The following is a 12,386-nucleotide window of genomic DNA, read 5'->3' on the forward strand; positions in this document are numbered from 1 at the left end:
GGGGCATGGCACCAGGTGGCTCTCGGGACAATGCTGGGGGGACAAGGGGGGAGAGAGGTGGGGGCACAGGTGGGGGCGCAGTGGTCTCGGGGAAAAGAAAGCCCTCCGGCGGGATATGTGGCCTCCGTGAGTGTAACCCATACACAGATTGTAGGAGGACGCCCACATAGCAAGGGTCGGGGAAAGTATCGGGGTCAATCTGCTCGTGACACGACAGCAGCACTTCTGTAACCATCCGCGCACTACGTGCCAGATTAGTAGGGAGATTCCGTAAACGGACTCCCAGATAGTAGCAGAAGAAATCATTCTGATCATCTCCTCCATCAAACCGCCTGACAAAGTTGACGACAGATTGATCCAACTCACTCAGTGCTGAATGAGCTTCTTCTTGCTCCCGACGCCTCCTGGTGGTGGTAGTAGTGGGCCTCGTGAGTGGCTGACGTGGCCGAGCTGCCAGGGGCACACCACTAGGACCTGCACCAGATGTTGATGGTGCTGCAGCCTCCTCCTCTTCGTGCATGGAAGTCGAGCCAGAAGGTCCTGGCATCGGCTCCGTGCCCTCAGAAAGAGTAGGACTGCCAGGCTCCTGTGATGGCGGTGGCGTGGCACTATCCCCCTCCTGCTGGGATGCTGCAACATCAGAACCAGCAGCATCCTGTCCTCCCGGTGGGTCTGAGAAATTGCCACTGGTTCTGTGGAGAGACAGAAAGGTTAGCTAATATGGACACATTCATAAAGGTACTTCATATATCGAATGTTTAAGTTTTGATAACATACAGTATGTCGAAATGTGTGTTTTGGTAACACGAAGACATTATGTAGTACTATGCGCATCCTATGTTAGGACATACAACTATTTATATTAACTCATTCACATTAGTGTTTTCTAATAAACTTAAACAAAAAAACATTAGCCAAAAATGTTCCCCGTTCTGAGTGTGGAAACAATGCTCTCATCTTCAGGGCATGTTGTGGGCATGGAACCATTCTGGTGACAACACAACAACAAGTGTTTTTTAATGTGGCCCAGCAGGGAGAGGAGCCTGAGTTAGTCATGTGACCAGATACACAAGCGGCCAGTAAGAGGCCTGTGTACCTGTCATAGATCCCCGCAGGCCACACTGAGACAGTGACAGAGCAGCAGGCCGCCCAGCATTGAGTATAAAGGAAGTGAATAGTGTGGGCCGGAGAACAGCTCTCGGACTGCTTAGTACTGTAGGACACTAAATATAAAACATTATCCGCTGCATAGAAACAGCCATTTCATTCACCATGCTTACTGGCTCTGCCACCTACAGCACACGCTAAACAACTGAGGGAGTGACCGTGATCTGCAAAAATCACGAGATGTTGTTCTAGCGCCATGACAGAAACTAACATATTTTAGAGAAATGACAGGATGTTGAAGCACGAGTCAGAGTGGTGTGTAAGCATTTGTTTGAGTGTGAGCAAAGGGGACTATTGTGATTGGTCAGGATACATTAACCCTCTCTGGACAGTCACATACACCAGCATGAAGGCTAACAAACATGACACAACTAGGGCCTTATAAAGAATGGCAATAGTGTATGTAGTCAAATTATCGGGATACATTAAAGATAATTGTCTGCACATTCCTATAAAACATATACATAAAGAGGCAGATTGGTGAAATCGGATGAGATTATCTGCTAGTGAGTATGGACCAGGTTCTGCTGAACAACCAAAGGCAGAATTAAAATTCATTACTCCCATATAACATTTTATCTCATGTATTACATATTGTACACTATATGATACTATATACATTATGGAATAAGAAAAATATACTTACTGCCGTTGACTGCGGCTCGGGATAAAATCCAACAAAGGCGCATAGCGCATGGAGATCGGCTCCCCACCCCTCTCCTCCGTGCGTATCGCCCGTTGGTACTGGTCCCTGACACTAGACCAGCGTGTCTCCACTGCTCGGACTGACAAAAGCAAAGATTTATTAGAAATAGATAGATTTTAATAATTGATAGATATTTCGAGGTCTTGGTAGAAATATCGGACATTGTTCTCACAATTTTATGTCATACATTATTTGACAACACGACATACCCATCCGCAGCTGCTCGCTGTCCGTCACATCGCCCCACTGTGGGACTACCACAGCCGCTATCGTCTCCCACGTCTCGCGACGCAGGACGCGGTCGTGGTAGCCACGCACAGTCAAGTCCCACAAATGGGGACGGGACCGCACCTGAAAAATTATATAGAAAGACAGAAATCACTAGACATCTCCATCTGACTTCACCTCTCTGTGTGTCTACATCGATTAGAATAAGAACATGTTTTCCATTATGACATTACATAGAGTGGTGTTGGGATTCCAACAGACCACCTGTGTAATCTAAGGAACACAGCCTAATAACCACTGAGCCAAGACTCACTAAACCAAGGAATGCCAGAACTCTTTGAACACACTTCTGAAAACATACCAAGATTGGTGTCTAATGATTGAATTTAGGAAAGGCTTTGTATCTTAACTAGCACTAATTAGTAGGCCACAAGACCAGATCAATGCCAGCTTTGCATTCACACCTGATGAAAGAGAAAATCAACATTGTTTCGAAAATACATGAACACATGTGCAAACGAGTGAAGCTAACTATTTCACTGCTGCGGTGTTTGTTCTGGTGTGTGTGTGGTGTTTTGTTATCTTAGTGTGTGGATAAAACATGTCACAACGACTATGGTTAGAGATCTCGACATTTTGTAATAACTATGGTCAACATTTATGTATTAAACAGTCGCTGATATAGAGTGACAAATATATTTTAATAATTAAATACATGTAAGGTTAGGTATAGCATTAGGTCGAACATTCGAGGAGGAGCACACAATAACATGAAACTACGTGCAAAAACGAGCTACATGAAAAACGCATCCAAAACGCAACCTTGCTCGACTCGATTTGCAAAAGATTCCACAAACATTACTTGACTATACTGTGTACGGTGTAGTGCGCACGCTTACTCAGATTCACATGCACTATATCACACAAAAAACGCATCAAAAACGCAACCTTGCTAGACTCGATTTGCAAAAGATTCCACAAACATTACTTGACTATACTGTGTACGGTGTAGTGCGCACGCTTACTCAGATTCACATGCACTATATCACACAAAAAACGCATCAAAAACGCAACCTTGCTAGACTCGATTTGCAAAAGATTCCACAAACATTACTTGACTATACTGTGTACGGTGTAGTGCGCACGCTTACTCAGATTCACATGCACTATATCACACAAAAAACGCATCAAAAACGCAACCTTGCTCGACTCGATTTGCAAAAGATTCCACAAACATTACTTGACTATACTGTGTACGGTGTAGTGCGCACGCTTACTCAGATTCACATGCACTATATCACACAAAAAACGCATCCAAAACGCACTATACTGATTTGTGCAGAAAAATTGTCTACATTTGTACACATGTCACTGTTATTAAATACAATTGATACATGTAAGAAATCAAACAACCCTACACTCAATAGGGATACTAAATTCGACATATGTAAGTAGTGGTTTTATATGGGAACTGCACTAGAAATTAATACTATAGCAGATAAGGAAACACATGACGATACTTTGTGGTTTTTTGCAGGCCACATTCCCACGCCCGTGTCGCATGACTAAAACGATTATATTTAAGACCACTAACAGTGTTGACATTCATATGTGTGTTACATGTGGCTTAGGTGCGTTTTGGTTGGCCGAGACGACCATGTGCATTTCTAAGTCCAAGTAAAACATTTTAACACATCACATAAATATATTAACAGAGATATGTATTTGGGTTCGCATACATTACATATTATTAGACATATATTTACATAGATATATAGATAGAGAGAGGGATAAATAGATACACAGAAAGAGACTACACATCCTATTTTCCAAGTAAAACCATTCTAGAAAGATGAGTGTAATTCTTCGATCAAACTTACCTCTGCGATCAGGCGTGGAACATCAATGTCCCGCTGCCAGGAACCACGTCGCCCACGACCAGCACCACCATGCTCCGCTCGCCGTGCCATCGCTCCAGATCGGGACACCTAAAAGGATGGTCACCTATTGAAGCCCATTCACTTGGGCCTTTTAAACTGAAGGGGCGTTACGCATTGATGAATTATTCTAATGAGAATCCAGATTGATCCGGCAGTAATCAGAGGTTCCGCCAGGCCCGAATGTTACTTCCTACGGTCGACTTGGACCATTTCGGCCCGGAAATAATGGTCTTGCTCATTTTTTACGGACCCGGATACAATCAGGCCAGAAACTCATACGGAGTGTGCACTGTGCAGCCGCATATCCTATACTTCCCAGCATACACACGAAACATCAAATATACGGCCTCACTATTACATCCGTACATACGGACGCACTATTACTACGTGTGAATCGAGCCTTATATTGTAAAAACCCCAAGAACATTTATCAGCCAGTCACTATGCGTGTCCATCAAAAAATGTTTAACAAGAAGGGGAATATCTTCTTTGAGAAACATAATCATGGGGATTTGTGCTTGGATAATACTGTTTTTGAGGCATGGTGCACCTTGTTGAGGCATTGAGCTGTTGTGGAAAATATATGCTGTGTTGGAAATGGATTAATTGATCTACACCATGTAGGCAGTAAATCTGAAGAACATGAGGTTCTTTACATCCATGTAAATTGACTATGTTTATTTCCTAGGAGATTATCAGATTATTGTGAATGTAAAGCGTGAACATTGCTTGATATTTTTTTAAAGTTGTAAATACTTATGGGGGGCAAATATTTTCATGGGGATTTTTCTTGTGCCCGGTAGCGAACTGCAGGCTGATGTTTCAGTCCTTAACATCAGACACAAGGGTGGTAAAATACAGTCATATCTAGGTTTGCTTCAATTTGATAACAGTCAGCCTCTTCACACTGGGGCAAGGCAGCCTCGTCCTCCTGGGTTTTGCAATGACCCCTGATGCACTAAATACCCTCTCAGATGCCACACTGCTGGCTGGGCAGGACAGCAGGGTCAGTGAAAACTTTGCCAGATGCGGACAAATATGGGTGTTCTCTGCCCAGAACTGCACCAGGTCAAAAACATTTAGGGGCAAGGGTGACTCCAAGTATTAATCAACTGGGATTTCAGGTGCTGCTGGAGGGAGGCTAGAGTGTGGGTCTGATTGGTTTTATCTGCTATCTTTAGGCTCTTCTGATTCCGGCTTTTGTATCCCGACTATCTTTTTTATCTGGCTTCCCTAACCTTTGGCTATAGTGACCTGACTTTCTATGGATTCTAATTTGGTACCTCTGCTATCATCTACCAGTGGGTGACCTGGAAAATGCAGTTTTGCAGGAACCTGCCACGTCGGCACAGATCTGGCAGAGGGTATTACGTGCCATGACTGAGTGACTATAGTGGGTAAAAGTTTCCTCCCGGCAGTCAGATCGGAAATCGATGCATAGAGTCTGCACAGGTAGGCTCTATGCAGTGATCACAGATAACACTGCTCAATAGTATGCTATGGCACAGCAGTGATCAGTGTTAGAAATCCAATGTAAATGATGAAAAAATAAAACAGTTATAGCTCTTAGAAGGTGAGGAGGAAAAAACCAAAACACAAAACTGAAAATTGGCGCGGTCCTTAAGGTCTTTTTTGGCTCTGTTAAGGGTTAAGTATATAATTGGCCCATGCAAAAAATATGGTGAAAAGATTCCAGGTAAATTCCAGAATGGTTCCTTCATCCATCCATCCATCCATCCATCTCCTTCCTTGGTTGAACCTGATAAACATGTGTCTTTTTCAACTATGTAATTATGCAATTACCTTTAACATTTAGGGTCTCTCTTCTGTAGGAGTCTAGGTTATCACTGGTGACTCAAGCTTTTACTCTGACTAGACTCTAAACTGAACTGAGCTCTTCAGAAGGGAACCAATCATTCAGTAGCATAATTTGGTGGGGGCAGAGGGGGGCGGCCGCTCCCGTGCCCACACAGGCAGGGAATCCACTGAAGATTTCACCAGTAAATGCTGTCTGCAAAAGCTATTGCATTTGCAGGCAGACTTAACAAATGCCTGTTGGCTGTAGGTGGCCTCTGGCCAGCAACCATTGCTCCTGGGGGGCCCACACAGCTAGCTAATGCTGTGGCTGATGCAAGCAAAACATACAGTTGAATGCAGCAGGGTGATTGACAAGGCGAATCACTGTCAATCACTGTTGTGGCCACAAGAGGGCGTTCCCTTCCCTAGAGCTGTGGAGAATGAGTGATGTCACTCGAGCAGGGAGAGAGTCGACATCAGAAGACTACAGTACTGCAACTGCACAGCAGGTAAGTAGGACTTTTGTTTCCTTAATTATAGAGGAGGAGACCTATGCGGGTGGGTGTTGCTAATTCCTGGGAAGGATGTCATCTATGGGGGTTGGGGTATGGGGTGTGCTGGCTAAATGAAAAGGAAGTACCTAATTTGGAGGTACAGTCTTCTCACAGTGATGGTGATGGTGGTGTCTAACCACCAGGAGGATTACCAGGGAGATTACTGCTGGGGGAGGGGGTGGATGCATGGAGGATACTACCTTATGGCGGGGAGAGGGAATGGCCTGCACAGAGAGGTCTAAATACTATATAGATGCACAGAGGGGAGTCTAACTTCTATATGAGGGCACAGAGGACCCTAACTACTACATGGAAACAGAGGAAAATAATTACGTTAGCGTTAGTGAAACAACGAACAAAAACAGTGCTTCATAGTGCAGGATCAGTGATGCCTGAAAAAAAGACACACAAGAATGGAGTGAGACCTGCATTTCCCCTCACCTGCATGGGCGGATTGACTTTACCATAGGCCCCGGGCTGTTTACCAAGCCTGGGCCACCCCACTGTACCTATGGTAGAACTTGTGTGGTGTTCATAGTAGAAGATAGATAATGTCATAATGCCCTGATTTGTGTAAATTAGTGGTAAAAAAGCAGCAATTTTTTTTTTCAAATCATGGCAAGAATGTAGCCAGGAGACAATACACCAATGAAAGTAAAACACTTTTTGGGTGGCCATGGGCCCCCTAGGAGCTCTGGGCCCCGGCCTACCGCCCAAAAAGGACCTATTATAATCCGCTACTGCTCACCTGGTGTTGTGCAAGACTGAGATACAACTCTCTAAATGTGTATAAGGTAGATACTGGTGTACAGTCCTCCTTATACACCCACGCTGGGCGGTAAAATTATGCAGACCTCAACTCCTTGAAGGAACAGGTTACACAGGTTACACTTTAAGGCAAATATATGGTATGAAATTATTTATGAAAAACAATAAAGGACAAGGTACAGCACAACCTGTTTCCTGGCCAGATTGGCCACTTCCTCAGTTGTCTTCAACAGGGTTTTGCAACATTAAATGCACAAACCAGAAAAGACATCAGGTGCAAAAATGACATCACATTAAGGCCAGGTAAAAACAGCAGCCGCTGTCTGTGATGTTCACCCAGCCGGAACTCCAGTACGGACCGGATGGACATCACTTTATTTGAATTGAAATGTGGGCACATTCTGGTGTGTCCATGCTCCAATTGACCATAGCACACAGAGGCATGGCTTTATTTATTGTATTAACAGTGACAGTAGTAGTGCAGTTTATTGTATCAGTGATAAGCAGATCACTGATTAGTATACAATAGTGTACAGTAAAAAAAGAAAAAAAAAATCCCCCACCCTCCCCCAATAATAAAAATGCATTGTATTTCCCACATATAATAAACTGTTATGTAAAACACTTAAAAAAACACAAACCTATATATGTTTGGTATTGTCACATCCATAACAACCCAAGCTATAAAACTATATCATTCCTTTTGCATGACACATGCTGTAAACATTAAAAAAAATGCACCAAAATTGCTGTATTTTAGCAATCCTTTTAAAATAATACATTATAAAAGAGATTTTAAAAAGTCATATATATGTAAAACTCATAATCAATAAAAATTACTCATCTAACCGCTAAAAAGAGTCCAAAACCAGCTCTGACACTAGAAACATAAGAACGCTATGGATCTTTCAATGTGGCAACAATTTTTGATGTTTTTTTTTTTTTTTTTTTCAGGAAGATAGTTTCTATTGCGCCAAGGTGGTAATAGTTAAAAAAAAAAACAATACAAATTTGGTATTGCTGTAACCGTAGGGACCCAGAGAATACATTTGTTATTTTTACTGAATGCTGAATAGTGTAAGCTAAAAATAAATGACATTTTTCTATTATTCCTCCAATAAAGGGTTAACAAAAATGAATCAATAGGTTTCAAGTATCTGAAAATAGAAGCAGAAAATGAAAGGCAGAAATGAAAAGAAGTACTGTATGAAAATGGCTTGGTTGTTAAGGCCCAACATAGGCCAGTCATTAAGGGGTTGAAGGGCGTCACTATGCAGATAGTTATTTTTATTGGGGGTATCATAAATCAGCGCTTCTCAAACTTTTTCTACTGGAGCCTCACCCAACAGACCAAGACAATGCCTGGGCCTCACCAGACTGAACAAGAGGGTGCCTGGGCCTCACTATTTGTGGTGAAAGTCCATTTAAAAGCTGGAAAAAATGCTAGGGCCGCCTTTCACTCATCTCCCAAACTCTATATACTAATAAAGCAAGTACAAAATAAGTAAAAAATTTTGCTAAAATGGAGATTTTTGCCAACAGCAAAAGGACTGTGCAGATCATAGTCACTGGCTCCTGAGCTGGGCCTCACCAACAACTAGGGGGCGCCTCACTGGTGAGGCCCGCCTCACAGTTTGAGAAGCACTGTCATAAATAGAAATGAATCTATGAGAAAGCAACAATGAGAATACATTTCTAGTTCTAATATGGACCCAAATTTTCTGGATCCATGGGACAGAAATACAAAAGAAATAAGCAATTGACTCAGTACAAGATGATTTAGGGTTGTGCAAATCTGAATTCCAAACGCTGCATCTCCTCTTTATTTCTGTGGACTTACAGTACACCAACCTGTAATAACAATACACCAACGTTCTGAACACAGGCTTCTTCCTAGCACCAACACTTCATAAGGCAATGTGCCATGATGCAAAGAGTTAGTTCTGCGTTTTCTCCATTGTATATGAAACACTTTATTTACCAAATATTTTTTAGTTAGAGTGAGTCAATCCAGTGGACTTATTTGTTCACAAGCCAATCTCCCACTTTTATTTGTGACCACCCACTGCATCTGATTCTTTCCTAGATAATCTAGATAACTATTTAATACCCACAACAATCCGAGACAACTACATTTTATACCAAACATCTGCTCATCTCCTTTTTTTTCAGATGCACTTTTAATAAACTGTAGAAACAGATGCTTGGTCATTGACAGCAATAAAAAGTAAGAGTGTCAATCAAAATGTACAACGGTATAAACAAGCATATAAGTTCTGATAACAAACAATATTTACTAGCAGGGTGAAGATTATACTATGAACATATATACATAACTCTATAAATAAAATTGAAGCTAAAAATTATATATAAATCAGTTTTATATTATAAAACATCTTTTATTTTTTATTTTTGGTGACTAGTGTGGAGTGAACTTGCTGAACATTGGGGTCCTGTAGGACATATAGCAGTTGAAAGTATTGAACTACTCGAGCTTTTAACCCCTTAAGGTCTGAGCCAATGTTCATTTTTGCACTCTTGTTTTTTCCTCCTTGTGTTTAAAAGGCCATAGCGGTTGTATTTTTTTAACCTACAGACCCACATTGGCCCTTATTTTTTGCGTAACTAACTGTACTGTGCAATATGAGGCTGTAAAACCGGAAAAAATGCGCGGTGAAATTTATTTATTTTTTTTATTTTGTGGGGGGGGGGGGGGGTTTACACCATCTGCCCTATGGTAAAACTGACATGTTATATATGTTCCTCAAGTTGTTACAATTACAACGATATGCTACTTGCATAACTTTTATTTTATTTGATGTCTTTTAAAATTTTTAATCTTTCAAAAAAACTAAATGTTCCCTAAAATTGCTCTATGACCATTATTAATAAAAATCACATTATTTAGAAGTTCCCTGGGGGACTTCTATATACACAGCACTGATCTCCCATTGAGATCAATGCTTTGTATATAATAGAGCACTGATCCATTGGATTAGTGCTCTATCACATCTATAGAATACCAAGCCGGGATCAGAGTCATTCTGACGCTGAGGCCCGGCCTCCCTCAGCGATCGCATCGCGTGGGGGGGGGATCCCCCCACTAGACAACCATTGAGAGGCTTGGGAGGGCATTTGAATGTAGCTAACATGTTTGACAGCTGCATTCAAATGTCCTTATTAGTGGGCTTGGCAATCGCCTTTGCTGGCTAATAGCCGTGGTCCCGGGCTGCAAAAAGCAGCCGGGAGCACTGCGGTTCAGAAGGGGGTCGCGGTGCGGCCCCTCTTTGAACCCCCCTAACAGCGCCATGACGTATGAGATACATCATGGGTCGTTAAGGAGTTAAAAAGATGTAATTTACCAATCTGTATAACTTTATGACACCAGCTGATTATCTAACCTGTTATGTCCCTATTGCAAAGGAGACAACAAGAAGGAGGGTATGTCTCTTGCCTTCAATGCTGTTCCCATGCAGTTAGGAGATTGCTCCACGGTCTGGTGAGACCATTAGGAGCAATGGGGCACCCAATAGGAGCACTCCCTACCTCATAGCGCTAATCTGCTGGCCGGGGGCTGGTCTGATCAGCGCTATGGTGGTGGGACAGTGCTTCTAACGTGTGCACCAGTGCGGTCTTACCATAAAGCATACGACTAAATGCACCGGCACTAAAGAGGAGGGAAAGAGACATACCTTCCTCATCGGCGCCTCCTGTGCAGTAGGGACATATCGGCAGGTTAGATTTATCTAACCTGATGATAGTTCCCCTTTAATAAAAATGTTTTTATCCACAGTACTCCATTAACAAAGTTAGGCTGGGGTCACACTTCTTTTTTTTTTTTTCATGTTTGTGGATGCATTTGTGTGCATCCATTTTGATCTGTTTTGCCTTTAACTTCCATTATTAAAAAAACGGATCAAAACGCATCCTTTTTTTAGCGTGGATGCATTTTTATCTTTTTTTTTTTTTTTTTTTATGTCAGAGGCTTGAGCTTTAATACCCAATATGGCCTTCCAGTGGAATAGTGGTGGACTGCATCAATCTGGCTCCTCATCCCAGAAGGACTCCTATAGCTGTGAAGTGTTGGAAAGGGACATGGTGGCATATCCTCCTCCTCCACAGGCTACCCCAAAAGCACAGGTGGATGCCAAGGCTCCTCATCCTTCTCAGGCCACCCTTGAAGCGCAGGGAGACACCAAGGCTCCTCATCCTTCTTGGGCCACTTGCGAAGCACAGGTGGACCCCAGGGCTCCTCATTCACCTCAGGCCAACCCATAAGGAGTTGGGGACCACCAGACTCCCGGTAAGCACCACGCTCATGACCACAATGCCAACCTGCCATGATGCTGTGGTTTCACTGTCACACAGGACTGGAAATATTGGGGCAGAGACACATATTAGGAAATATTGGGGCAAGTACAGTGGGGGCATAAACACAGAGATGCAGCTCTTTAATGGTGTTTAGCAGGCTTTTTCGTCACTGATTTTGATGCTCAGAAAAAAACTGCTTCACCCATAGGAAGCAATGTAACATTTTCCGCAAAAAAAAATAATGCATTTTTGTAAAAAAAAAAAAACAGCATCAAAAGTCCCATTAGTATAGCTGCCATAGTTTACCTGTTTTAGTGCAGTTTGTTTAAGGTTCAGTTAGGACAAACCTGAATTTTACACCGAAATTTCATGAAGCATCCGAACCAAACCTTGGAAATGTTCAATAATCTCTAGTCACTGACCTCATGGGTACCCACAATATCGTTATGATGTATATATATATATATATCCATCGTAGAGCATGAAAGAGCCTGTCATGGAAATATACGCTAGAGCATTAAGGGGTTATACTCACTGTTAAGAATACAGAGCTATCTTGGGTCCATACATATGTATAGTATCTAGGGTGCACATAAGAGTAACCTATTAGCGTACTCCTGGGAGTGCACTCTTCTGTGTGGAATTCCTTTGAAGGCCACAAGGCATGAATTTATTGCTGTAACAACAAGTGATGTGCCTAGAGAATTCTGTAACTTTAATAAAGCCAACAGTGAGTCATCTTTGCAATGAATTGGATCGGACATTGATTTATTCATGTATATCCTAAAAGGGACATTTCCATATTAGCTATACAGGATTTGTGCTACTTTTTTTGAGAATGCATTTCTTTGGAGTAAGAATAGGCTGCAAATATAAATGGGGAGATTTATCAAACATGGTGTAAAGTGAAACTGG

At 42.2% G+C, this 12,386-nt stretch overlaps 1 long non-coding RNA gene across 1 annotated transcript; it reads right to left on the reverse strand.

Moving 5' to 3' along the window:
* Positions 1 to 394: 394 nt before the first annotated feature.
* Positions 395 to 2,129, reverse strand: LOC138789631 (uncharacterized). The gene is made up of 3 exons (XR_011362743.1): positions 2,083 to 2,129; positions 1,814 to 1,952; positions 395 to 692 (listed from the first exon to the last, which is right to left on the reverse strand). It is a non-coding gene; the product is annotated as an uncharacterized lncRNA (long non-coding RNA).
* Positions 2,130 to 12,386: the final 10,257 nt, after the last annotated feature.

The sequence above is a fragment of the Dendropsophus ebraccatus genome, chromosome 4 (genome assembly GCF_027789765.1).
Source record: "Dendropsophus ebraccatus isolate aDenEbr1 chromosome 4, aDenEbr1.pat, whole genome shotgun sequence".
NCBI lineage: Eukaryota > Metazoa > Chordata > Amphibia > Anura > Hylidae > Dendropsophus > Dendropsophus ebraccatus.